Below are 12,690 nucleotides of genomic sequence, written 5' to 3'. Positions count from 1 at the left end.
AGAGGGAGCGAGCTAAGGATGATTTCAGAGCTTTTCGGAATTGCATTTATTGAGATGGAGAACCAGTTAGGAAGGGAAAATAAGAAAGTTGGTTTGGGAAATAAAATTTAAAGTGGTATTAGCCCAGAAGAGCAGAATAGCACAGGTGTGACCTCTTATCTCTTTTGAGGTACTGTGAAAATGATGGTAAAGGAACATAAAACTAAATGATGAAAAAAACGAAATGAGATGGGTCACTAGGAGATGACATAATTTGATAAGTTTGCAGAAGAAGAAAATGGAGACAGGACAGTGCCTGATGAGACAGAGTAGAGAAATCCACAGACTAGGGTACATGGAGATCTGCAGCCAAGGAAGTCACTGACCTGCTTAGAAGCAATTGAGAGATGCTCCAGATTTGTGTAATACCAGCCCAGCAGAGCATGGACTAAGAATTAAGGGTGACAACTAGAGCAAGGAATTAAAGGAATATAGACGAAACTGTCAGCCTCTCCACTCCCTTCTGCTGCTCCACATGTAGAATAATTGATAACCAATTATTTCTCAGGTCAAAAAGCTGAGCATTTGTCTTTTATGGAATTGAACAAACTATTCAGAGAGAATTATAGTGGCTAGCACTGGAGTCAAGGATCCAGAGTAAAGCTCTTCTCAGTCTAGCATTTATGGATACCACACCATAGTGGCTGGCACCCATGTGCTTACCCAAAAGAGAAGTCTGCAGGCCGGTAAATCCTACTCACATACTCAGAGCGCCCAGTCAGCCCCTCTATTGCCCCAGTCTAAAATGTGAACTAACAAAATAGCCACAGGCTATTGAGAAAGGCTACAGTATCGAACGATAAAAGAGGCCAAGGTGAACAAAAAGAGAAATGATCATGGAAGACACAAGGATAATTCAAGAAGTAAATAATTTTTTAAAAATACAAATGTAGAAAGTAATTTTTGGAGAGACTTTTCAATAAATTATATCCATCAGATAAGGACAAGATGCTATGAAAAATGGGTAACAAAAATAGAAACTTTTCTTAGAAATCAAAAATGAGATAATGGAATCAAAATCAAAACTCTACAGAACTTTATCTTTATCCCTGAATGTGGAACCAAACAACAATAAGAACCATGAAGGCAGCAAACAAACAACCAAAAAGTAAAAGACAAAAAGATGGCAATAAGAGAAAAGATAGGAGTTAGAGGCCCAATCAATTTAGAGAGTGCATAGCAAGTGAAAAAGGGAAAACAGAAGAATGGAAAATAAGAAAGACCAAATACAAGAAAATATATGAAAGCTAAAGAGAGATCTTGAAGTTGAAATATCAAGTCTGGGAGTGGAATAGATTCAGGCAATGTGAGTAGGAAGCTGGAAGATAGTTCATGCATGAAAAAGGCTTGTTTCTTCTCTCCAAAAGAAAATTAAGACAGAAGAGATAAATGTATAATCTAAATATAAGGCATGCCAAAGCATGCAGGATTTTCAACAACTGGAGGAACAGCCAAAAAACATTCATATTGTCTTGGTATTAGGAATGTTCCCTTTTTTTTTTTTTTAAAGATTTTATTTTTTCCTTTTTCTCCCCAAAGCCCCCCGGTACATAGTTGTATATTCTTAGTTGTGGGTCCTTCTAGTTGTGGTATGTGGGACGCTGCCTCAGCGTGGTTTGATGAGCAGTGCCGTGTCCGCGCCCAGGATTCGAACACAACGAAACACTGGGCCACCTGCAGCAGAGCATGCCAACTTAACCACTCGGCCACGGGGCCAGCCCCAGGAATGTTCGCTTTTGAAAGCCATATGGTTCGTGGTGGTGGAACACTAGCAAGTAAGATAATCAGAGTCTAATATATGGCCCTGCAGAAAATTATATTTGCATTTTTATAAACATGTAAATTTTTATTTTATTGGTTTTGAACTTTTAGAATCATTTACATGCAAATAATTAAAGTCAATTACGGACACTAGACAAGACATTTCAACTTTGACAATTTAAAGTGTAAATTTAAGCTAGCAAGAGTTGGAGGTAAAAAGATTAGCAGGTAAGAGTCCTCCTCTCACAAACAAAGAAGCCAGGTGATAGTGTCTTTAATTAGTGGGTTAAGAAACGGGTTAAGTATGTTGCTTGAGGTCGTAGAGGTGATGCGGGCGAGGGGAAAGAACACTAGTGAACCAGTTCTTTCAGAAAGAAGGAGCAAGGGCAGGTGGGAGACAGGGTAACAGATTTAAAACCTCGTCAATCGGAGTAGGGTATCAGTAGTTAAATTCTAAAATCAGTCAATCAAGAAAAAGCAGTGCAAATATATTATTTAGAAATATGGAAGTAACTCCCAGAAATGTAAAATTAGAAATTCTGAAAACGGTTGTCAAGAAGCAGAACTAGAGTAAAAGTTCCTTAAGCCATCATTGTCTTTTGTTATAGCACCTCTGGACAATTTTTGGAAAGCTATATATGTGGTTCTTTGATAAATAATATAGTTTTAGCTTGCTACAATTTATTAAGCACTTGTTATGGCTGTCACTCGTCAAAGCATTTAATGTGAGCTATCTCACTTAATTCTCACAACAGCCCTATGAAGCCAATCCTATTAGTACTTCCATTTTTTAAGGCAATCGTGAATATTAGACAGGTTAAAAAATTTGCCCAAGATGATTCTGTCAGGCAGGGTTACACTGGGTTACAGAAAACCAAACCAAACAGTAGCTTAGATAAATGAAGGATTTTTTATTTTTCATTTTGTTTGGTTTTGCTTTTTTTTTTGTTCCTCATGCGGCAAGAAACCTGAAGGTAGGTAGTTTCTGGCATCGATTTGGTGGCTCGGGGATAACAAGGCTGAGACCCTGTGATTCTCACCTCCTTTTCCTTAGAGATCAAAATGCCTCTGCAGCTCCAGCCATTCCATATGTGTTCCCAACAGCAAAAAGAAAGCAGCCCCTACACCAGGAAACTGCGTTTTCCCAGAACGCCCCAGCAGACTTCTGCTAATATGTGATTCACCATGTGTCACGTTGCCACTCTAGTTACTGGAGAAATTGGAAAATGTCGATTTTTCAGTTATTAAATGTTGCTGGCCTGAATAATGTCAAATTTCAGTTAGGAGAGAGGGGAAAATGGTTATTAGGGAGTACTCAGCAGTGGGTCCCCCAGCTAGAGAGAGGCAGAGTGGGGTTCTGAAATCCAATAAAGTATATTTTTAAATAAAGTAGCAAAAACATCAACAATATGACAGTCAGTAACAACCATTAGATAAACTGACAACAGTATTTTAATTTTAAATTAGAAGACAAGCACAAAAATTCACCCTTCCATAGCCTCCATAGGCAGTGAGAAATGGCCAAAGGTGAGGCCATCGGAGCCAAAGGAAAGAATAGCTCTCATCGTAGAGGATGGCCTAACAGGTTAGAGTCACTCACCAAGGGCCAAGGACCCCTTCGTTTAAAGGGGAAGACTCTAGCTTGCAAAAAGTTTCAAAATAAAGATAGTGGGGGTATAATTAAGGTGTTTAAAACAAATTGACTTCCAAATGAGAAAATTATATTTTAGCAGAATTTCCTATGTTAATGAGGAGGAACCTGTGTGTAGTTTACTAATCAATTTTCAAGGGATGCAGTTTGAATTTTGTCAAACAGATTTCATTTAATGGATAAGCAGCACGACTTAACACCCGAGAAATTGTGGTTGTGCCTCTTTTTCCTCTTGACATCTATCTTACTAAAGAAATCAGCTGTTTTCCTTCTCTTTTAAAATCTTTGTTTATTTGATCTCAAATAGAATTACTTTTTTAACAATAAACAATGGTATCAATTATAATTGCAGACCCTGTTTGCATATGTTTATTGTCTATACTACACAGCATTCAGCAGATTCAACCAAAGTAATAATTACCATTGATATGGCTAGGCTTAGAAGACATAACGAGTGTTTTCATAAAAGTGACAGGAGACTTTTGGAAAGAACCATTTCAAGAATATGGTGGATTGACATGAAAGACGTGGAAACAAAGCTTTGGGGGTTTTATATAAGGGCACTAGATTAACATTTTCTCCGTTGAACAAATGAGCAATGACTCAGGAAACTAGCTGGAGGGAGAGAAGGATGTCTCCTCAGCTAATACTCAAAATACGTCTGATACTCACAATGATAGGGTTGAAAACTTCTCATCATCAAAACTTAGCCAAAGCAAACATATTTCTCTTTTCTTCCATTCAGTGCCGTGGATGTTGCCCTCTTTGGGAGGCTTTATTTTTATCCGTTGAAGAATTCTCTTAACATTCATTTTAACTTGATTTCACCACACTAAACTTTTCCCACTGGGCAGGAGGATGTCAAGAGGTGTTGGAAGAAGACTGGGATATGCTAGACCTGACGCCTCTCAAAAGCAGCCCAAAATGTGGATCCTTGCACATCCACATCTTCTACACTGCACCAGCAGGCATTTGAACTATTCCTTAGACCACTGGGTACTATTTAGCACAGCAGTGCTTCACTTATCTGGGGAAAGTTAATTGGGCAGCAGTTCTTCAGAATACAGCCAAAAACATAAAACAAAGCATAAACGTGTCTATAAAGCCAACATAGATGTCTTAAGCCCTAATACTAAAGCTTCCATACTTTATTAATTGGAGAGTGCCTTCAGCCCCATGTTACACACAGTACTTTGAGTTTTTATAACCTAGTCCAGCATAGCTCAAATTACAATAGGAAATCTGTAAAGCCAGCATCACAAACCCTGTAGGCAAGAATCGCGATTGAATATTTAAAACAATGGAGAAGACATAAAAGTTAATTTCAAAACGCCATAAATTATGAAGCATGGATATAACTCTCATTTACAGATTCATTCATTCATGCACTCAAGTCAACAAGTATGGATTTATTGCCTATTTTATAAAAAGGATGGGACACAGAACTGTGAGATTCCACGCAAGTTATAAAATGACACACTTCCTTTTCTTCTCTCTGCTCTACACGGTACTCTTAAGAATGGATATATGTAGTGTTTTCTATACTCTTCCATCCTTTTGCTCACTGCTTCTCCCCCAGTTCCAATGATTTGATTCGTATGGACACTGCTATGTTCTGACCTGAATAGATTGTTCTAGAGGTAGACCAATTAGAGACTTTCCCAGGATTTTTCCTACTGGAAGTGAGGAAGTCAGTTAGACTCTGTCTGGTGGTAGGAGGCACGATATGTAACAACTCTTGACGCAGTTGGTGGCCAGGGGGAACAGGCTGGTCAGTAGGGAAAAAAATAATGCAATCAGGAAGAGAGAGCAGTGAAAAAGCAATGAAGAAAGTTCTGGCATTCAGGCTCCAAGTTCTTGATGATCTTGTATTACAAATACATACTTTTGCTGCAGTTTGTCCAACTTTTCCTTCAATTAGAGGAAATAACTTAGTGTCCTTGATAAATTCTCCTATTTCCTAGGCTAGTCTGGGTTATGTTTTTGTTGACTGTAGCCCAAAGAAATTCAAATCACATAGTTTGAAAATAATTATACACCTTTCCTTGATATTACATCATTTGAGTAATATGATTTTCTAGTGTCTCAGTAGTGATAATATCGGGACCTAATATGCTTCCTGGTTTTGTTTTGTTTTGGTAATTATATTATGTGTGGCAACCATTTCTCTTTGAACATGAGATGAAGATGACAACACTTTGACTATAAATATAAGACCCGCATTGCCGTCAATACAGAGAAACTGTACTGGAAATTTTACCAAAATTATAAATGCTCTATGTAGTATCAAAATCACAGTGACTGCTCAGAGAGTCCTTTCTGATTTTAATGTAAGTCTTCACATCTCATATACCATCTTTCACCATGAAGAGATTCTTTCCTGCTCCATTAAGACAAATGCTCAGCAGGATGAATTCTGATGCATGCGGTAGGTGAGAGAAATGTGCTCAGCCAAGCAATGCAACTCTGGATGAGCCGCACAATGAATCTTCTTACTCAAATCCCAGCTCCCTACCCACCTTCCGAGCAGAGGTAATGGGAAGGACACCATTATCAGTGACAGCAACAGGAGTTTGCCAATAAAAAATAAATAGAAAGCTATTAAAAATTGTTAGGACCTATGTATGTCTCACAACTATTAAAATATCTTGTTAGAAATTATTTATCCCAGGGGGCTGGCCCCGTGGCCGAGTGGTTAAGTTCGCGCGCTCCGCTGCAGGCGGCCCAGTGTTTCGTCGGTTCGAATCCTGGGCGCGGACATGGCACTGATCGTCAGACCACGCTGAGGCAGCGTCCCACATGCCACAACTAGAGGAACCCACAACGAAGAATACACAACTATGTACCGGGGGGCTTTGGGGAGAAAAAGGAAAAAATAAAATCTTTAAAAAAAAAAAAAGAAATTATTTATCCCAGGAGGGTTTAAAAAATTAATTAAATACAATAAATTGAGGCTTCCAAATCAGGCACTTTGGAAATATCTGCTTTTAGATTATTGTCATTTGTCACTCCTTTTACTTCATTAGGGTAACCATTGACTTGTAATTATTTATAAAATTGTACAGTCTAATTATAATTTTATATATATATATGGAGAGAGAGAGAAAGAGAGAGAGTGCACACTTTAGTATTCCTTTTAGAATATTTTCACTTCCCCAAGGAACTCTCTGAAAGAATGCATGGTTTTTTTCTAAAGTTGTATTTTTTAGTTGTGGGTCCTTCTAATTGTGGCATGTAGGACGCCGCCTCAGCGTGGCTTGATGAGCCGTGCCATGTCCTCATCCAGGATTGAACCTGGCAAAACCCTGGGCTGCCAAAGCAGAGCACGCGAACTTAACCACTCGGCCACGGGGCCGGCCCCCTGAATACATGCTTTTAAGAGCGTAAGTTACACTCTGCCTTTTCTCTGTGACTCCAGCTGCCTAGTAACAGGTCACAGCCATGGCCAGGATGCCCTGCAAGCCATGATGCCACGTGTACCATTTATAGCATTCAGCCATTGTGTAGCACTTTGTGTCTACCCATAGGGCTGATATTGATCACTGGCCTGTGTTTGAGCTCAAACTTCAAACAAAAACCCTCCCTTTTTTAAAGACAATGAGCACAAATATCCTAAAAGAAAATGGGTTAATATTGTGAACAGGAAATTTGCAGAAAGGAGAAAGCAGAACAGTCATAACATATAAAATGATGCTCAACTCTGCTGGCAAACCAGGGATGCCAGTTAAGACGACTGCCAGGTCCCACTTTGCATCCATCAGATTTACAGATATTTTCTGAAAGTCTGACTATAGCAAGTGTTTTTGAGAATGTGGGAAAATGAAAGCTCTCCTTTGTTGCCAATAGGAATGTAGAGTGCCCTTGCCACTTTGGTGAGCAAGTAGCAGCATCTGGTGCTGATAAAGATGTATGGATTCTAAGAATTCATCATGATATTCACCCTAGATAGTCTCTTGGATGTGGCCTAAGGCAACAGGAAATAGATTTATGCAAACAAACGTTTTTGAAGGAAAATATCATAAATATCCATCAATAAAAGAATAGATCAATAGATTATACATTCCCATAGTGGGGTAGTATAGTAGTTAAAATTAAGAAACTAGATCTACATTGCAGCAGCAAAGACATATTTTAAAGACATAATGTTGGTTGCAAATAGCCATTGGCCAAAGGATACATACAGTATGATATGATTTATGTAATATTTTGAACATACAGGGGTCCATAGCAGGGAGCAGCAAACTTTCCTTAAAGAGCCAGATAACAATTATTTTGTGGTTTTGGAGTCTTTGTTTCAAATACTCAACTCTGCCTTCATAGCATGAAAGCAGCCATAGACAATATGTAAATAAATGAGCATGGCTTTGTTCCAATAAAACTTTATAAAAACAGGTGGTGGGCCAGATTTAGCCCTCAGGCCTTAGTTTGCTGAACACCGATCTATACCATTCTCCTCAGAATCCACATGAAGATAGATATAGTATTGATACCTACTTTTCAAAATAGAGCTTGCTCCTGGGGAGAGGAAGAGGAATGGGAGCAGGGAGAAGCACAGTGTAGAGTTAATCTGCACTGCAATGTCTTAAGTATATATTTTTTAAAAAGTACTAAAGAAAGTATGGCAAAATGTTAACATTTGTTAAGTTTGAGTCTGTGTTAGTTACTCTATTCTCTGTTTTTTTATGAGCAAAAGAAAAATGTAACACTGAGAAAAAGGAAAGATAAAATAAATACATTAAAATATTAAAGATAACATGAATCAGAACAATGGGACAGAAGCATCTGCAAGGATGATATTGCTTCCAGAAGACTCTGTCTTTGTCTGTGTACCCATCCCTTGCAGTCATAAGTTAGGTCAAAAAGTTAAGAGGTGTGAATTGCCAATGGGAGAAATTTCTCTCTGTTCTCAGAACTAGGAACAGTTGTTGAACTGCTGCACAATGGTATCTGGACCTAGAGCAACCATGAAGCCTATTATGATTGAATCTCTCTCTTTACACTGGAGAAAGCAAGTTCAAGTTGAATTTGTGACCTACCACTATCAAAGTTCCAAGACTTCAGATCTGCATTTTGTGGCTGACTTCACCCTTCCTTCCGTCTTATTTCTCCTCTGCCATCATCATCTTAGCATAGTCATAAGGTTTTTACTTCATAAATTTCAGAGTTTGTTTCATCATCATAGCATAGAGGGAAGGTGTTCAGACTCTAGAGGCAAATTTCCTGGGTTCAAATCTCAGGTGTGCCTATAACTAGCTGTGGGACCTTATGCCAGTTATTGAATACCTCTGTGCCTCAGTTTCTCGTTTGTAAAAATAAGGTGGTAATAACAGAATATCTCTCATTGAGTGGTTGTGAGGAGTAAATCAATTAATTCTTTGCAAAATGCCCAGGACAGTGCCTAGCTCATAGTAGCGCTTTATACAGAATACATTTAGTGGATTTATTTATCTTTTTTATATTATTGAATTGTATGTATCAGATTTTGGAGCCCAAGAAACCAGTGATCTAATCCAAACTGTGACTTTTATTAGCTCTGAGGATATAAATAAATTTTATAAGGGCTTTGAAACTTGGAATCCTCACCTGGAAAATCAGGCTAATAACAGTACCCACCTCCTAGAGAATTGTTGCAAGAATTAATTAAGTTATTGAATGCAAAAAATTTAGCTCAGTACATAGTAAACACTCAAACAATACCTATGAGAGTAATTGATAATCGTGAATCAATTGATAGGATTAAGCAAACACATAAATCTTGTGCCAAGAATGACAGAGCTTGAATGGCTTTAGAAATAAACTTTCATTAACTTTGTGACATGGTAGGAAAACTTGGTACCTCTAATGGTGTCAACACTGGTATTTCAGTAATGGCACCAGAATCTGTTAGAGGAGGGAATTGCGGAAATAATCTTGCAGTTATAAAATACAAGCACGTGCATTTATGAGCAGAGATTACTCCAGATGAAATTCCATAGAAGTTGACCTTTAGATCCATTTTCTCAAGTTCGGGTCTCTGTTGTTCCCTTCATGAGAAGAGATTGATCATAAGACAGAAAATGTCACTTAAGAAGCTTCAGCATTTCAAGAGCAGGGGCTGAACCAAGCTTGGCAGAAATCATCAGAACCTTGTCTCTGAAAGTAGACAAACAAATCCTCCAGATTAAATAAGAAACTGTCCTTCCATTTCCTTACTAACTAGGGCCCAGCACTGGATTATGAGAACACTGCCAGGGTAGGATCCGTCTACCCTGCAGCGAAGCCTATGTCATAATCTCATGATGAGCCAAGGCTGCTTCAAGCTGCTCTGGCCACATCTCTTTAGCTGTGTTGTTCTTAGTACAGCTGTAAGAGCTCTTTGATTATTCTAAAACAAATAGCCAAAATAATTTTTTTATTTGCTTGGGAAGTGAGAAGACAAAAATTAGAATAATGCTTCCTAAACCGGGTCCTGGAACTCCTCGCACTCAAGGTGCCATCCTTGGCCCAGAGGTATGCTCAAACTTTAATATGCATAAAAAATGTAAGGGTTTTTTGAAAACAATGCAGATTCTGAGTCAGAAGGTGTGGTGCTTAAACTTCTACATTTCTAACAAGTTTTATGTCAATGCTATAAGTCCTCTCTAGAACCTTGTTACTCATAGCATGATGCAGCATAGACCTCACTTGGGATGCAGATTCTCTGTCCCCTCTCCAGACCTCCTGAATCAGCATCTATATTTCAACAAGGCCCCCAATGATTTGTATGCACGTGAAAATTTGAGAAGCACTGCTCTAGAACATTGTGAACAAATTTCCCCCAGGCTTTGGATGTGCATCTCTTTTTTACACAATGTAGCTACTTCTGGTACCCCAATATGTTATTCTGTTATCCTGAAATATGTTATCCTGCTGTAGCTGACTGTAGCAGTGCTCTGCCCACATCGCCTCCAATCTTTTTTGTCATTTTCACACGCAACACCTTGCTGGGCTTTCCCTTCCAGCAGCCAGCACCCATGTCTCTTTGTTGGCTGCTCTCTCTGGATGCTAGAACCCCCTTTGCCTGCTATCAAGGAAAGCAGGATTTGCCTGGGGATTTCCATCCCCTCCAGCAGCTCTGAACTACGACTAACAAGCACAGGGCTCACCATCCTCCAGCTCCCTTGCTCCTCATGAGAAAATTCAACTTTGAGGCTGGTCTACACAGGGAGAGATGATGCCAAAATTACCGTCTGCCAGTTTTTCATTGAGATCTCACCCTTCTACATTCTTCCCTTCCCAGTCCTGCTCACTCCCCTATAATGTTGCCAGAGAACACTTTGTAATACATCCATTCCTCGTAAGTCCTTGTCTCAGGGTCTGCTTCTGGGAAACCCAAAGGAAGACACTTGCTGTTTTAGTTCAGAGTGATATAGACTGCGAGCACTACCCAACCAAGAGTTGAGTTACTTCTAAAGTTCCCTTAGTCACTGCTTTATTCCCTGAATCTTTGATTCATCCTGAGTCAGATCTTTTGACTATCTCAAAAGGCTGCAGGAGGCCAATGGATTCTAGGAATTCCACACTTGGAAATTTAGATGCTCCCATTCTCAGAATGTGATGAAAATGAATTATGCTTTGCTTTCTGAATGAGTTCACTGTGTCTGTGCAGTGAAAGTGATAATGACGCTTTCCTTCAGCTGGCTTTATAAAGGACCCATAGAAAGAGCTAAGGATCTGGAAGACCTGCACTGACCAATTCTGAAGCCGCAGACACCAGCTATATGTGGCTTTTGAGCCCTGGAAAGGTTGCCAATGCAAATTAAGATGGGCTGTAAGTGTAAAATCCACACCTCATTTCAAAGACTAAGCACATAAAAAGAATATAAAGCATCTTGATAATTTTTATGTTGATTACTTGATTAGTAATATTTTTGAAATATTGGGTTAAATAAAATATATTATTAGAGTTAGTTTCACTAATTTTCACTGTTTATTTCTCTTCTTTTGATGTGGCTACTAGAAAATTTTAAATTACATGTGTAGCTCACATTATATTTCTATTGGACTGGATATAATAGAGGCTTTAGCCTTCAACTTAAATGGTCGGACCCAGTTAAATCTCCCCAACTCTTCATAATGCTTTCACTGTACCTATTTCTGGTGTGGAATTGGCCCTCAGTGAACATGCAAAATGGTACATTGCCCTCAATTATAAATACTTTTACCAATGCATAAATTTGCCGTGAAGCTGGAAATGTCTGAAACTTGACCCTTAGCCCAGAAAATATTATATTAGAAACATATTTTTAAAACCAGTGCCAGTAGGTACTGCTTAGTTTAAAATGATCTGATCGGAGGAAATTTTATTTTAAAGCTGTTAAAAAGTCATTCTGATGCTTTTCTGTGTGAACATCAAGTTTGGTGGTCAATTATTTGGCCTCACTCACAGTTCTTGCGTGTGGTCTCCCAAGTCCTCCACCAACAGTGTTGGGAGTTCAAGGCCTCCGTCCTTCTCACCTGGACTATGATAGCTTACTAAGTGAATTCCCCTTCTTTGGTTTCTCAGCCTCAAATCCGTCCTCAAGGTGGCTGCCAGATAATCTCCTTAACACACAATCCAGCCCTGGCTCTCCTCACTTCTCACCCTCCAAAAAAGGCCTTCAGCGATATCACAATTTTTGCTAAATTATCTCCAGATACCTAGCAGACATCAAGTGCTCTCCATACTCTGGCCCAAACTCGACATTTTTAGTTGTAATTCCCCCTCTTTTTTCCAATTCCTATTAGACTCCACTCCATTCCCTCAAAGTCCTGCCATGCGTGCTTCCTTCTGGTTCTCTTCCCAGACGATTTGCCCTGCCTAGAAGGAAGGCCCACTTCTCTCCCCCATCACTCTATACCCCAAATCCTCCCTCAAATATATTACACATTGATATAGTATCAGTGTCTTAAGTCAGGAGGCAAAACACAAAAGACCAACAAAACAACAAATAGAAATAGTAGAAATGATAAAACTAGGTGGAAAACCTATTGCTCTAAAAAACGTGATTTCATTGAGGAGAGAACCAAGTCAACCTCAACATGAGATGATTAGATCACTTAGCTTTCATGTCATCTTCCCTTCGAGAACTTTTTTTTGGGGGGCGGGGCGGGGCAGAGTGTTAATTGTGTGTTCAAAATCATCACCCAGAATGGAACTTCAACTTTTCTTGTAGATTTGCTTTTTTCCATTTTCTTGGAAGCCAAGTGAGATCACTGGTGAATGGTGTGAGGCAGAGATG

At 39.1% G+C, this 12,690-nt stretch overlaps 1 protein-coding gene across 2 annotated transcripts in view; it reads left to right on the top strand.

Moving 5' to 3' along the window:
• PLCB1 (phospholipase C beta 1) overlaps positions 1-12,690 on the top strand; it is a 667,363-nt gene that overhangs the window by 441,650 nt on the left and 213,023 nt on the right. The window lies entirely within an intron of this gene.

The sequence above is a fragment of the Equus asinus genome, chromosome 15, assembly GCF_041296235.1.
Source record: "Equus asinus isolate D_3611 breed Donkey chromosome 15, EquAss-T2T_v2, whole genome shotgun sequence".
Taxonomy (NCBI): Eukaryota; Metazoa; Chordata; class Mammalia; order Perissodactyla; family Equidae; genus Equus; species Equus asinus.
The sequence above is the reverse complement of the archived record's forward strand: the minus strand, read 5'-3'. Positions and strand labels throughout refer to the sequence as shown.